The 15,503-nt window shown below is 35.1% G+C and overlaps 1 protein-coding gene across 1 annotated transcript in view; it reads left to right on the top strand.

Annotated features, from left to right (window-relative positions):
* Nucleotides 1-15,503, top strand: part of LAMA2 (laminin subunit alpha 2) — a 468,253-nt gene that overhangs the window by 302,757 nt on the left and 149,993 nt on the right. The gene's annotated exons all lie outside the window — the stretch shown is intronic.

The following is a 15,503-nucleotide window of genomic DNA, read 5'->3' as shown; positions in this document are numbered from 1 at the left end:
GTTTTGTGGTGTATCTTGAAATCTGAAACTGTGATACCTCTTTGTTCTTCCTTCTCAAGATTGCTTGGGCTATTTGGAATTTTTTGTGGTTCCATGAAAATTTAATATCATTTGTTCTATTTATGTGAAAATGCTATTAGTATTTTAATAGGGATTACATCAAATCTGTAGATTGTTTTGGATAGTATAGATATTTTAACAGTATTAATTCTTCCAGTCCCTGAGGTGTTTCTTTGCATCATCTTAAATTTCTTTCATCGATGTTTTATAGTTTTTAGAGTAGAGGCCTTTCACCTCCTTAAGTTTATTCCCAAGTATTTTACTATTTTTGGTGCAACTGTAAATGAGATGGTTTTCTTAATTTCTCTTTCTTCCCCGTCATTATTAGTGCATAGAAATGCAACAGATTTCTATATATTGATTTTGTACCCTGCAGCTTTAGCGGGTTCATTTATCAGTTCTAACAGTTTTTTGGTGGAGCCTTTAGGGTTTTCTTTTTTTTTTTTTAAGATTTTATTTATTTATTTATTTATTTATTTGACAGAGAGAGAGCACATGTAGGCAGAGCAGCAGGCAGAGGGAGAGGAAGAAGCAGGCTCCCTGCAGGGAGCCCAATATGGGGCTCAATCCCAGGACCCTGGGATCATGACCTGAGCCGAAGGCAGACACTTAACAGACTGAGCCACGCAGGCACCCCTAGGGTTTTCTATGTATATAGTATCCTGCCATCTGCAAAGAGTGACAGTTTTACTTCCTTCTTACCAATGATTCCCTTTTGTTTTCTTCTTGTCTGATTGCCATGGCTAGGACCTCCAGTACTATGTTGAATGAAAGTAGTGAGCGTGGACATCCTTCTCTGTCCCTGATATTAGGGAAAAAGCTCTCAGTTTTTCACCATTGGGTATGAGTACCTGTGGGTTTTTCATATGACTTTTATTATGTTGAGGCATATTCTCTCTAAATAAACTTTGTTGAGAATTTTTATTATGAACAGATATTGTATTTTGTCAAATGCTTTTCCTGCATCTATTGGAATGATCATATATTTTTTTCCTTTACCTTGCAATGTGATGTATTATCCTGATTGATTTGTGAATATTAAACCACTCTTATATACCTGAAATAAATCCCACTTGATTCTGGTGAATGATTTTTTTAATGTATTGTTGATTTTAGTTTGCTAATATCTTGTTGAGAATTTTTACATCTATGTTCATCAGAGATATTGGCCTGTTTTTCTCTTTTCTTTGTAGTATCTTTGTCTGCTTTGGTACCAGGGTAATGCTGGCCTCATAGAATAAATCTGGAAGTTTTCCTTCCTCTTCTATTTTTTTGAAATAGTTTGAGGAGAATAGGCATTAACTCTTCTTTAAATGTTTGGTAGAATTCACCTGTGAAGACATATGGTCCTGGACATTTGTTTTTTTGGGGAGGTGGTTAATTAGTCAACTTATAGTACATCATTAGTTTCAGATGTAGAGTTCAGTAATTCATCAGCTCCATATAACACCCAGTGCTCATTACATCACATGCCCTCCTTAATGCCCATCACCCAATTAGCCCAACCCCCCACCCACCTCCCATCCAGCAACCCTCAGTTTGTTTCCTATAGTTAAGAGTCTCTCATGGTTTTTCTCCCTCTCTGATGACTTCCCTTTCAGTTTTCCCTACCTTCCGCTATGATCCTCTGCACTGTTTCTTATATTCCACATATGAGGGAAACCCTATGATAATTTCCTTTCTCTGATTGAGTTACTTTGCTCATCATAATACCCTCCAGTTCCATCCACGTTGATATAAATGGTAAGTATTCAACCTTTCTGATAATTGAGTAATATTCCATTGTATATATATATATAGACACACCACATCTTCTTTATCCATTCAGCTGTCAATGGACATCTCAGCTCTTTCCATAGTTTGGCTAGTGTGAACATTGCTGCTGTGAACATTGGGGTGCAGGTGCCCCTTCAGATCACTACATTTGTGTCTTTGGGGTAAATACCTAGTAGAGCAGTTGCTGAGTTGTAGGGTAGCTCTATTTTTAACTTCTTGAGGAACTTCCATACCATTTTCCAGAGTGGTTGTACGAGCTTGCATTCCCACCAACAGTTTAAGAGGGTTCCCCTTTCTCCGCATCCACACCAACATTTGTTGTTTCCTGACTTGTTAATTTTAGCCATTCTGACAGTTATGAGGTGGTAACTCAGGTGGTTTTGATTTGTATTTCCCCAAGTGAGGTGGAGCATTTTTTCATATGTCTGTTGGCCATTTGTATGTCTTCTTTGGCGAAATGTCTATTCATGTCTTCTGCCCATTTCTTGACTGCATTATTTGATTTTTGGGTGTTGAACTTGATAAGTTCTTTATAGATCTTGGATAGTAGCCCATTATCTGATATGTCATTTGTAAATATCTTCTACCATTGCCTTTTAGTTTTGACTATTTCCTTTGCTATGCAGAAGCTTTATTATTTTTTTATTTTAATTAATTAATTTATTTATTTATTTAATGGAGAGAGAGACAACACAAGCAGGGGGAGAGGGAAAGGGGGAAGGGGGCTCCCTGCTGAGCAGAAGGGCCAAATGTGGGGCTCAATACCAGCACCCTGGGATCCTGACCTGAGAAGAAGGCAGACGCTTAACTGACTGAGCCACCTGACTGTGCAGAAACCTTTTAATCTTGATGAAGTCCCAATAGTTCATTTTTGCCCTTGCTTCCCTTGCCTTTGGAGACATGTCTAGCAAGAAGTTGCTGTGGCTGAGGCCAAAGAGGTTGCTGCCTTTGTTCTCCTCCAGGATTTTGATGAATTCCTGACTCACATTTAGGTCTTTCATCCATTTTGAGTCTATTTTTGTGTGTGGTGTAAGGAAATGGTCCAGTTTCATTCTTCTGCATGTGGCTGTACAATTTTCCCAACACCATCTGTTGAAGAGACTCTCCTTTTCCCATTGGACATTCTTGTCTGCTTTGTTGAAGATTAGTTGACCATAGAGTTGAGGGTCCATTTCTGGGCTCTCTATTCTGTTCCATTGATCTATGTGTCTGTTTTTTTTGCCAGTACCATACTGTCTTGATGATGACAGCTTTGTAATACAGCTTGAAGTCCAGCTTTGTGATGCCACCAGCTTTGCTTTTCTTTTTCAACATTCATCTGGCTATTTGGGGTCTTTTCTGGTTCCATACAAATTTTAGGATTATTTATGCCTGCTCTGTGAAAAAAAGTTGATGGTATTTTGATAGGGATTGCATTGAATGTGTAGCATAGACATTTTAACAATATTTTTTCTTCCAATCCATGAGCATGGAATGTTTTTCCATTTCTTTGTGTCTTCCTCAATTTCTTTCATGAGTGTTCTATAATTTTTAGAGTATAGATCTTTTATCTCTTTGGTTAGGTTTATTCCTAAGTATCTTTTGGTTTTGGGTGCAGTTGTAAATGGGATCGATTCCTTAATTTCTCTTTCTTCTGTCTAATTGTTAGTGTATAGAAATGCAACTGATTTCTGTGCATTGACTTTATATCCTGCCATGTTGCCGAATTCCTGTATGAGTTCTAGAAATTTTGGGGTGGAGCCTTTTGGGTTTTCCACATAAAGTATCATGTCATCTTCGAAGAGTGAGGGTTTGACTTCTTCCTTGCCAATTTGCATGCCTTTTATTTATTTTTGTTGTCTGATGGCTGAGGCTAGGACTTCTAGTACTATGTTGAACAACAGTGGTGAGAGTGGGCATCCCTGTTGTGTTCCTGACCTTAGGTGAAAATCTCTCCATTTTTCCCCATTGAGAATGATATTTGCTGTGGGCTTTTCATATATGGCCTTTATATCAATGTATGTTCCCTCTATCCTTACACTGTGAAGAGTTTTAATCAAGAAAGGATAATGTGTTGTGTCAAATGCTTTTTCTGCATTTATTGAGATCATATGGTCTTGTCCTTTCTTTTATTAATGTGATGTATCATGTTGATTGATTTGTGAATATTGAACCACCCTTGCAGTCCAGGAGTAAATCCCACTTGGTCATGGTGAATAATCTTTTTAATGTACTGTTGGATTCTATTGGTTAGTATCTTGGTGAGAATTTTTGCATCCATGTTCATCAGGAATATTGGTCTGTCATTCTCTTTTCTGGTGGGATTTTTGTCTAGTTTTGGGATCAAGGTAATGCTGGCCTCATAGAACAAATTTGTAAGTTTTCCTTCCATTTCTATTTTTGAAACAGCTTCTGAAGAATAGGTATTAGGTCTTTATATGTTTGGTAAAATTCCCCTGGGAAGCCATCTGGCCCTGGACTCTTGCTTGTTGGGAGCTTTTTGATTACTGCTTTAATTTCCTTTCTGGTTATAGGTCTGCTTAGGTTTTCTATTTCTTCCTGTTTCAGTTTTGGTAGTCTATAAGTTTCTAGGAATGCATCCATTTCTTCCAGCTTGCCTAATTTGTTGGCATATAATTGCTCATAATATGTTCTTAAAATTGTATTTCTTGGTGTTGGTCATGATCTCTCCTCTTTAATTCATGATTTTATTTATTTGGGTCCTTTCTCTTTTCTTTTTGACAAGTCTGGCTAGGGTTTTATTGATCTTACTAATTATTTCAAGGAACCAGCTTCTAGTTTCATTGATCTGTTCTACTGTTCTTTCAGTTTCTATTTCATTGATTTCTGCCCTAATCTTTATTAATTCTCTTCTCCTGCTTGGTTTAGGCTTTATTTGCTACTCTTTCTCCAGCTTCTTTAGGTATAAGGTTAGCTTGTGTATTTGAGACTTTTCTAATTTCTCGAGAATGGCTTGTGTTGCTATGTACTTCCTTCTTAGGACTGCCTTTGCTGCATGCCAAAGGTTTTGAACAGTTGTGTTTTCATTTTCACTCATTTCCATGAGTTTTTTTAAATTCTTTAATTTCCCGGTTGACCCATTCATTTTTTAGTAGGATGCTCTTTAGCCTCCAAATATTTGAATTCCTTCCAAATTTCCTCTTGTTATTGAGTTCCAGTTTCAAAGCATTGTGGTCTGAAAATATTCAGGGAATAATCCCATTCTTTTGGTACCAGTTGAGACCTGATTTGTGAACCAGTATGTGATATATTCTGGAGAGTGTTCCATGTGCACTTGAGAAGAATGTGTAGTTTGTTGCTTTAGGATGGAATGCTCTGAATATATCTGTGAAGTCCATCTGGTCCAGTGTGTCATTCAAAGCCCTTGTTTCCTTGTTGATCTTCTGCCTAGATGATCTGTCCATTGCTGTGAGTGGGGTGTTAAAGTCCCCTTCTATTATTGTATTATTATCAGTGTGTTTCTTTAATTTTGTTGTTAATTGGTTTATATAATTGGCTGCTCCCAAGTTAGGAGAATAAATATTTACAATTGTTAGATCTTTCTGTTGAATCAGCCCTTTTATTATATAGTGTCCCTCTTCAGCCCTTACTACAGTCTTCGGTTTAAAATCTAATTCGTCTGATATAAGGATTTCTAACCTAGCTTTCTTTTGATGTCTATTAGCGTGATAAATTGTTCTCCACCCCCTCACTTTCAATCTGGAGGTGTCTTTGGGTCTAAAATGAGTCTCTCATAGATGGCATATGGATGGATCTTGCTTTTTATCCAATCTGATACCCTGTGTCTTTTGATTGGAGCATTTAGTCCATTTACATTCAAATAACTATTGAAAGTTATGAATTTAGTACCATTGTATTACCTGTAAAGTCCCTATTTCTATATATTGTTTCTGTTTCTTTCAGGTCTGTGTTACTTTTGGGCTGTCTCTTTGCTTACAGGATCCCATTTAATATTTCTCCAGGGCTGGTTTACTGATCACAAATTCTCTTAGTTTGTTTGTCCTGGAAGCTCTTTATCTCTCCTTCTATTTTGAATGACAACCTTGCTGGATAAAGTATTCTTGGCTGCATGTTTTTCTCATTTAGTACCCTGAAAATATCATGCCAGCCCTTTCTGGCCTGCCAGGTCTCTGTGGATAGGTCTGCCCCGCCAGTCTAATGTTCCTACTCTTGTACATTAAGGACTTCTTGTCTCAAGCTGCTTTCAGGATTTTCTCTTTATCTCTGAAATTTGCCAGCTTCACTATTATATGTCAGGGTGTTGATTTATTTTTATTGATTTTGCCAGGGGTTGTCTCTACCTCCTGGACTTAAATCCCTGTTTCCTTCCCCAGATTAGGGAGGTTCTCAGCTATGACTTACTCAAGTATACATTCTGTCCCTCTCTCTTTCTTCTTCCTCTGGGACCCCAATAATTCTAATATTGTTTTGCTTTACAGAATCACTGATTTCTTGAAGCCTCCCTTAATGGCCCATTAGTTGTTTTTCTTTCTTTTCCCCAGCTTCCTTCCTTTCCATCATTTTGTCTTCTATGTCACTGACTCTCTCTTCTGCCTCATTTACTCTAGCTGTTCGAGCATCCATTTTAGACTGCACTCAGTTAAAGCATTTATTTCAGCCTTATTAGATTTTATTTCTGCACTAAGAGGTTCTCTGTTGTCTTTTATACTTTCTTCAAGCCCATAGTAACTTTGTAATCATTATTCTGAATTCTAGGTCTGACATTTTACTTTTATCCATATCGATTAAATCTATGGCACAGTATTACCTCTGGTTTTTTCTTTTGTTGTGAATTTCTCTTTCTCACCATTTTATCCAGAGAAGAATAGATGAACGAGAGAACAAAATCAAAAATATCAACCACAAACCCAGCAAAATACACACTAAACAAATCTGAAGAGGTCAGAAACCAAAAAAGAAAAGGAAATAAAAGGGAGGAAAAAAGAATATAAGCTCACAGGTAGACAAAACCGGGTGATCCACTTGGTCCTGGGTGTTTTTTGGTCTGTTTGTTGGAAGACACTAAATCCCAAAATTGTAAAGAAAGAAAAACATGTATATACAAAAATAAAATTGAATACAGTGAAAGGAAGCCAGAAATGAAGACTATATCTATATAATGAATATGTAAAAATGAAAATTAAAAAAGACTTAAAATCAAAGAGTTGATAAAATAAGCAGCTACTTGAAAAGGAAAAACAAGAAAAAAGAAAAAGAAAATTTTAAACTGAAAGACTAAAGACTCATGAGAAAAAGACCTCAAATTCTATATACTATTTTCCCCTAGCACAGGAGTTTTTCAGTTCTGTGTGATCCATAGATTTGGTATCACCCGATGTTCCTGCTGGTCTTCTGGGGGAGGGGCCCATTGCACTGATTCTCAGGTGTCTTTGCCTGGGCTGAGTTGTACCATCCCTTGCCAAGGGGCTGAGCTCAGTGTAAGCTGCTTTGGGTTGCTCTATGTGGCTTTTGTTCCCTGAAGGGTTTTGTGCTGCTTGCAAAAAGTGGTTGCTTTTCTATTTGTAGAATTGCAGCAATTCTTTTCTTAGCTCTCAGGTTGAATTCACAGGAGTTCAGAATGATTTGATAGATATCTACGTGAATTCAAGGGACGAGATGAAATGCAGGTCCCCTACTCTTCCACCATCTTCCCTCTATTCTCCTTTTTTTAGTTCTTTTCAGTATAAAGTTAGGTTGTTTATTTGAGATTTTTCTTGTTTCCAGAGGTAAGCCTGTATTGTTATAAACTTCCTTCTTAGAACTGTTTTTGCTGCATTCCAAGGATTTGGTACCATGTGTTTTCATTTTTATGTGTCTCCATGTATATTTTTTTCCTCTTTGATTTCTTGGTCAATTCATTGTTTAGTAGCATATTGCTGAGTCTCCATGTGTTAAGGCTGGCTTTTAAAATGTGCCAGAAAAGGTAAAAACTGGGTATGTTTGCTAATATAGGTTTTTAAATCATTTTTTTCAATGTATTTCAATCATCTTTAATAAAAATGTATCACGTTTAGAATAAAAATAAATTTCAAGGTTGAAGGGAGGGAAAGATTAATCATAACATATAATATATATATACATTATCATGTTCAGTTATTGGTTATATGCATATGCACTCTTTTTCAAATATAATGACATATTTTAATGATAATTGAAGTGGACTTCTAATGTAATCAAATTCATCTTAATATTGTTTTCAAGTTAGATTTTTCACATTGACATATTTAACTAGATAATATATAGATGCTCCAAATATAAACAGTAATATAAACAGTCCTTGAATTTTAAATCCATCAATTTTCTTAATTATCCAGAAGTAAACTTGAAATACAAACACCACATTTGATGTTAATCACAAAAAATTGCAGTAACACATTAAAGTCTATGAGATAAAATAATGGGATTATTTTCTGAACAATCATTTTAAAGGGAGTTGTCATTCTTCCCATCAACAACAGTGGCTCTAAGTTCTTATTATGTTGGTGATTAACACTTTATATACATTTAAATAAATTTATAAGAAAACTCATTTTTTTTCTCTGTCACATCAATGGAATTTAAACCTCCCAGGGTCCCAGGTAATAGCAAAAGTGCCAATCCTTCAGTTACGGAATTACTCTAGCCTTATAATGTTCATTTGCATTTTTCTTATCCCACAGAGAAATGTACTCCCCATTGCTTTACATAATATTCAGTTCAGTTTCTATACCCAGGAAATTTTAATATTCTTCTGGAGGATTAAATAATAGTGTTTTTTTCTTGTACAAAAGCAGTGTTAAGTTATGGGGATTTTTTTATATGTAGACATTTTTTCTTGTGTTTATAATTTTATAAATAAATATCTCTTTTATATTTTAAGATATAAGAAATATTTTAATTTTATAAATGCTGTGTAGATTTTCCTCATGTTGCTCTTAAACATTAGTGATTTCCATTTCTAGTAATGTTTACTCTTTACCCTTTATTAGGTTAACTGTTAGAATTGTTGCATGGGCTTTTCTTCTTTTCTCATATTTTAAAATTTCTCCTGTGGCAGAAAAATATGCCATACTTCTATTATACTGACCTGCCCCAAGACTCAGTTTCTACTTCTAGTTTTGAAATAAGATAATCAAGACACAAATAACAACATAACTGACTTATCTTCAAATCTCTTTTTAGTATCTCTCTATATCCTTAAGCTAAATAAGAGCAAGATACCAAAGAATGATTCACCTACCTGTTTGATCTGAAAAGCCTGTTTTATCACATGTGACTATAGTGGAATTTTATAAGGCCTGTGAGTGGGTGTGTATGAAGGTAGCCTGGTTTGGGTAAGAGATTATGTATGTGTAGTAAGAGAAATGTCTTCTGAGAAAAATCTCTTCTGAACTTAGAGCCCATGTTACATTGATGAAGAAAAGAGATAAATTGGTGCTGGTTGTTAATAGTGGTGACTATAAAAATCAAGATGTTTGTCCTAGTATGTAATAAATTAGCACTCGGGTTAGTAGCATGCATTATATAGTTAATTTTTCTCTCTTTAATTAATTCTCTAGAAAACAGGACTTAATTTCACCCATATTGTGGATTTGTGTATTTTTTAAAAATAGAAGAAAAAAAAACACAGTAAATGATCTAGGCATGATCATTGCATTATCTCAAGAGAGTGGCATACTGGTGGAAAGAATCGTTATACCTCCTGTAAAGTTAGTTACATAATTAATTTATTTAACAAAGGATATAAAATTTTGCTGTAGAGATTGTGCAGTACAGAGCAAATGCAGAAATCATGGAAGAGCTTCCCTGGAGCACCTAAGAGTCTGATGGCTGCCACGGACAATTGCCAGTGAACAGCTTGGATTTTATAGGAGCCAAGATGGTGGATTTCTGGTGGGACATGGCCTTTTATACATGGAATTTCCATTACTGTCATGAGGAATGTACACAAATAATCTATCCCCTTAATAGGTAATATTTAGATAGCAGAGTGTCTCCTAGTGAGCCAAATTCAATCCACCAAGGTTATCAACCTCACTCATCCGAGTTAGTGCCTGGGCATGCCTAACCAAAACATCTGTTTTCAGATTCTAGGCATTCTCCAAAGCCCATTTTACCACACATGGTTCATCAGAATAGTAATTTTTTAAAGATTCACCTATATCGAGAGCTTACCATTTGCCAGACACTATATTAAGCACTCTATATGTTTTTAAATGATTACAGCATCCCTATACATTATTATCTCCACTGTGTGATAAGAAAACTGAATTAGGTGATTTAAGTTGCTTTTCCAAAGCTCACAGTGATTTTTCCATAGAGCTATAATTTGAACTGAGGTTTGCCTTGCACATCTTACTTTCTTTTATGCTGACTGCCAATGCAAGACACAAAGCAGATATCATGGTTTTCCCAGTATATTCAACATTAATTAATTCAGCTCTTTATTCATTTACTTCTTGGGCTTAAAGCCCATGTTACCTCAATAAAGAATAAAGATAAAATGAGCTAAAAAATGAAAAACTTTAAATATATATGTTAAAAGATAAATACCCTTTTTTTTCCTACTAACTGTTGAGACTCTCTCCTCTAAGATTTAAAACATTATGATAGTTATATGGGAGTTAGGATAGATTTTTATTCATCAAGGATTGTCAGGTAGAGTCCTACCTTCTATGCAAGTGAAAAACATTATTAGCTGGGTGCTCAGATTTCTTTCTAGACCTTTTTACTTTTTTCTAATAGGAATAATTTGGGACAACTCTACAGTGTGTTCTTCCCTTATAAATGTTGGTGAGTCCTGAAGAGATATTTTGTTGTACTTCCCAAAACAGGACGGACTTCTCCTCAGTATGTTAGGTTAATACAAATCCAACTTCCTCTTCCAACCCATCATTCACAATTTACATTTCATTTTATAAAATGAGAACAACCACCTGCCTTTCTGAAATTTGAGAATGAGCAAGAAAGACATTATTTATTTAATAGTAAAGTTCTGTATGGTGAATCACAAAACTTGGATTTTTCATGTCTTATTTTCTACAGCTCAGTAGTTAGCACAAAACAACTCATGTAATGTTTAAAATAGATTATGAGTGGCATAGTAAAATATATTACTCTTATAGAGAACAGAAATTAAAATTAGGAGCTGTTGGCAAGATGTTATTCCATAAAGAGTGCCTGAAATAGCATTTTATAAGTATCAAATTGATGCTTCCTATTTTTATTCACTGCCTATGAGATATTAAGAATATAAGAGCTTTATTGATTATAGTCACAGTTTATCTATAATATAACATTTAAGATGAGGTTTTGCTTGCCAGTGTTGCAAAAACAGTTATGAAGTGTGTTTTTTATCTGCAACCTAGCTAAATATGATAGCACACCTTAATTCGGTAAAATACATACTTTTCAGCCACTTGGTGAAAGCTAAGATCTGAAGTTTTATCCTACCTTGACACTGATCTGCAGAGATGGTCAAGATTATTGTTTTTAATATCCAGTTGCCAGCAAGGATCTTATCACAATAATGTAGCAGCCCTTATATATTATTGCTAGAACACTGTTATACTCTTATAAATCACCGATGATTGTTAATGGCAATTATTGCTCCCCTATAAATAAGAGCAGGAACAAAATAGTGCAATGTGGCTGATCACTGTAAAGAAAATGAGACTTTCCATAATAAAAGATGATGATAAAGCATCAGTTGACCTCCAGATGCTTTTTAATGAGCTATGGCTTTGCTTGTGGGGCATGTGATCACCCTCCATCCTTGCCCCTTAAATGCCGTCCTCTTTCTGCTCCCACTTAATCCCCAAATGCTACTTCCTATCCCAAGACCAGTATGTCTACTGTAGTTTCTTACAACTCCAAGCTGTGGCATGTTATTCAAATCTGGATGTCATAGAATCTATAGAAGCAACTTCTGTTCGCTCTGTTTGCACTTGACTTGTACTTGTTTTGTTAGTAAAAGATGCTTTGAGTTTTTTGTCAACCTTCTTAGCATAGGTCCAGGATTACGAGATTGCAACTCTTACTCTGATTCTAGGTAATTTTCCTAATCATTGGGTTTGTATATCACACTGAGAAAGCCATTCTCTTAATGGAAGAAGGAGTTGGGCTATTGAACTGTCATGTACAGGAGGCTGATCACTACTTCCTTTATTTTCTGTCAGGCTTAATTTTAAGAGTAAACTCCATTTGATTACAGTTTTCACTCTGTTAGATCGAAGGAGTTCATTGACCTCGAAGAACAATAGAATCATAAGATCTTCAAGTCAGAGGAATTCTTATAAGTAAGATAGTGCAATTGTCTTTTCTGTGGTGTCCGTGAAGCAGACCATCTCCTGATGCCAGGAAGCATGCTGTCATGATGTGTCTCTAGAAGTTTCGAATCCTGAATGGTCACATAAAAGTTGTGTGACACCATTTAGTCAACTCTTTTAAACCTCATTTCATCATCTGTAAGATGGAAACAAAATACTATATACATATATGCGAAGTACTTAAGCTTAATACATGCTCAGTAAATTCTAGGCATTATTAGCATCATGGTTATTATTTGACCACTTTTTTGCAAAAACATGTTTTGTGCAACTCATCAGTTTCTGATGAAATATTTAGGTTAGGCTGACTTCTGGTTTTCTATAATTCTAATTCTAGGCTCTTCAACTCACTGAAAACCCCTTTTATGACCACCTTATATTTTCTCCTCTCTTTGAGTTTTCACATGGCAATATTTATAGACTCGTATATAAAATTATTTTGACTATTTTACTCATCTTTTAAATGAGGATATTAATAGCACTTTATAGAATTACTGTGAACATTAGATGAGATAATGAAGGCACAAAAGAACATATTGCCTGCTATGTAATGAACATATAGATAAAAGTTACTATCCCATTATTATTATAGGGCTTACAAAAAAGTTTCCTTTTTTGTTTTTTGTTGCTGTTGTTTAATATTTTATTTACTTATATATTTGAGAGAGATCGAGGCAGAGAACTAGAGAGAGCATGAGAGCAGGGTGAGGGGCAAAGGGAGAAGAAGACTCCCCGCTGAGCAGGGAGACTGATGCGGGACTCGATCCCAATCATGACCTGAGCTGAAGGCAGACACCTAACCGACTGAGCCACCCAGGCGCTCTCCTTTTTTTTGGAACAGTTATGCCATACTTAAGCCATATTGAACTTGTGTTATATATATATATATACTTAATGTACAGAATTTTGCTTAACATATATAAATATTTAAAAATTAAGTTAAAATTAAGATATAAAATTTATATTATATAACATATAATTATATAAATTTATTAGTTTATTAATTATAAATTTCTTATTTATATTATATATTTAATATAATTATACTTATATATTATATGATATCTTAAATATACAAATTATATATAATATATAAAACAACTTGGTGCATGAACAAATTCATCAGCCTCATCTAAAGCCTACAGAATACCTTTCCCTTTATTCAGAGAAATAATAGGCAAAAAAGACTTCTTAATCAGTTTAAAACCAAATTTTTATTTTAGGAAATAGTATTTCTACATAATAATAAGCCCTAAATATAATCTAAAAGTTTCTTCTTGAAAGGGAAAGAGAAAGGAGAGAAATATAAAATCCATATCCTAGGAAATATCAATGGCCTTAATATAAAAGTTAAATTAAAACATGAATATAAGTACACAAATTTTGTCTTTTGTTAGAAATGTATATTTACTCATTCATCCCTATTTTATTAGGGCAGACAATTTATGTATCTTTACCTAAAATTGGCTAATGGGTTTGGCCTTTTCAAAAAATACTCAATGCACTCATTTCAGCTTCAGCTTCTTTGGTGTGGACGTAGTGTGTGAATTTTTTGTGACAGTAAGCCAGTAGTTATTATGCATGGGGGACTCTGGTAGAAATGCAGTATTTTGTACTAATTGCTAACAGAAAGATCTGTAATATCAGTTGCATGATTTGTCCCTTACATGTGCCCAGCTATAACGATCTGAATTTAGTATTGCATTTGTTAATATTAGACACAAATTTATCCTGACACTTTTATAGGCAAAGCCTCAGAAACATTTAGTCATGTAAAATATAATCATAGTCTTGAAATATTTGCTTTTGTTCCCATGCTGTTTAGCCAGGATCTCACTTTATAACCTTATCTCTTCTGAATAGAATGGTTGGAAGAGGTTCTTTGGGGGTCCTGATTATAAGATAGGTGTTAATTTACACTGAGCAGTTACTGCACGCTTATCAAAGAACAACTGTTTACATAATGTGAATATTCCATGTCTCTGTACACTCTTCAAATCTTCCCACTTATAGTGAATTAAATGTGGTTTTAATTTGCATCCATGTTTGTTGCCAGACACTTTAGACTTTTTGAGGACAAATAAAAGTAGCTTACGGTATATGTAAAATATTTTGTGTCAGAATAAAATAGCAAACAATTATGTAAAAGGCACATTTCCTCGTGGGTGTATCTTCTAACTGCATGAACTAAACTTATATAGAAGCTTTAGGAAAATCCCCATGGCTGTCATAGCCATAAGTCTTTCTGACCCATTTGGACAAATGTTAGTATATTACTTGGAGCATACTGTAAAACTTACCTTTAACTTACAGAAATGTGCTTCTACTTTGTTCCTCAAAAAGCAAATATGGAGACCATAAGACATGGGACAATAATAGATCTTTGGAACAGAAACATAAAATGGGATGTATGAGTCCTTGAAAGAGCAATTAAATATATTTTATTTCAACAACTGAAGATGAGGAACCAAAACAGATGGGCAGGGATAGAATAAGTGATGAGAAAAATCAGTATTCCTCATGCCTCTTGGCGTTCCAGTTCACCAATTTACTCTGTGGTGTATTACAGTAAGTCAGATCTAGCTCTGCATTCCAGTGCTTGATTTATTCTTATATGAAGTAAAATCTGAGAACTTTTCCCTGGAAATTTCTGGAGCCACCAGTAAGGAACCTCTAGACACACTATTGTTAGTGAGCTGACTCAATTTCTTCTTGGAAATAGGCAGGTAATAAATTATAAATACATTAGCGAAAGGGCTAGCAAAGGATTCCTGAAGAACACACTGCCCTAAAAATCATGGTGAGACGTCCTATTATGAAGTATCTCTCAAGATCTTGAAAGTAAAAAGAACATATTTTTTGTTTACATCCTGGGAACATCTGCCCAAAATCCATCTTCACTAGAAGTTGAATGGCACTTTATAATAATGATAAAGTTGGCCTCAGTGGAAAAGGAACCTTTGTATCCTTCCTAACTTTTAATAAAATTAAGAATTTTTGCTAATACTTGTTCTTAGCCTGTGAATTGCCACTTGTAAGTCTCTGATCTGAATTTGAATTCTAAATTACACCTGCAAAACTTGGGAAAGTGTATCAGTTATGTATTGCTGTCACTCCAAAATTCAATAGCTTAAAACAACAACTGGATATATCCTCAAGCTTCTGTAGGTTGACAGACTGGGCTGGGCTCCAGTGGATAGTTCTTTTGTTGTCATGCCCGGGGAGGCGCAGATAGCCCAATTCACATGATGGGGCCTCAGCTGGAGTGGTCGGGCCTGCCTTTCTCTTGCTCCCAGCTGCCTCTCTTCCTCAAGAAGACTCATTTGGGATTATCCATAAGGCAGCAGGGTTCCAAGAATG

Source organism: Eumetopias jubatus, unplaced genomic scaffold (genome assembly GCF_037043125.1).
Source record: "Eumetopias jubatus isolate StellerSeaLion01/CBP00866 unplaced genomic scaffold, mEumJub1_p1.0 scaffold_6, whole genome shotgun sequence".
NCBI classification, from domain to species: domain Eukaryota; kingdom Metazoa; phylum Chordata; class Mammalia; order Carnivora; family Otariidae; genus Eumetopias; species Eumetopias jubatus.
Note: the sequence above shows the minus strand (reverse complement) of the source record. Positions and strands in the feature narration are given on the sequence as shown.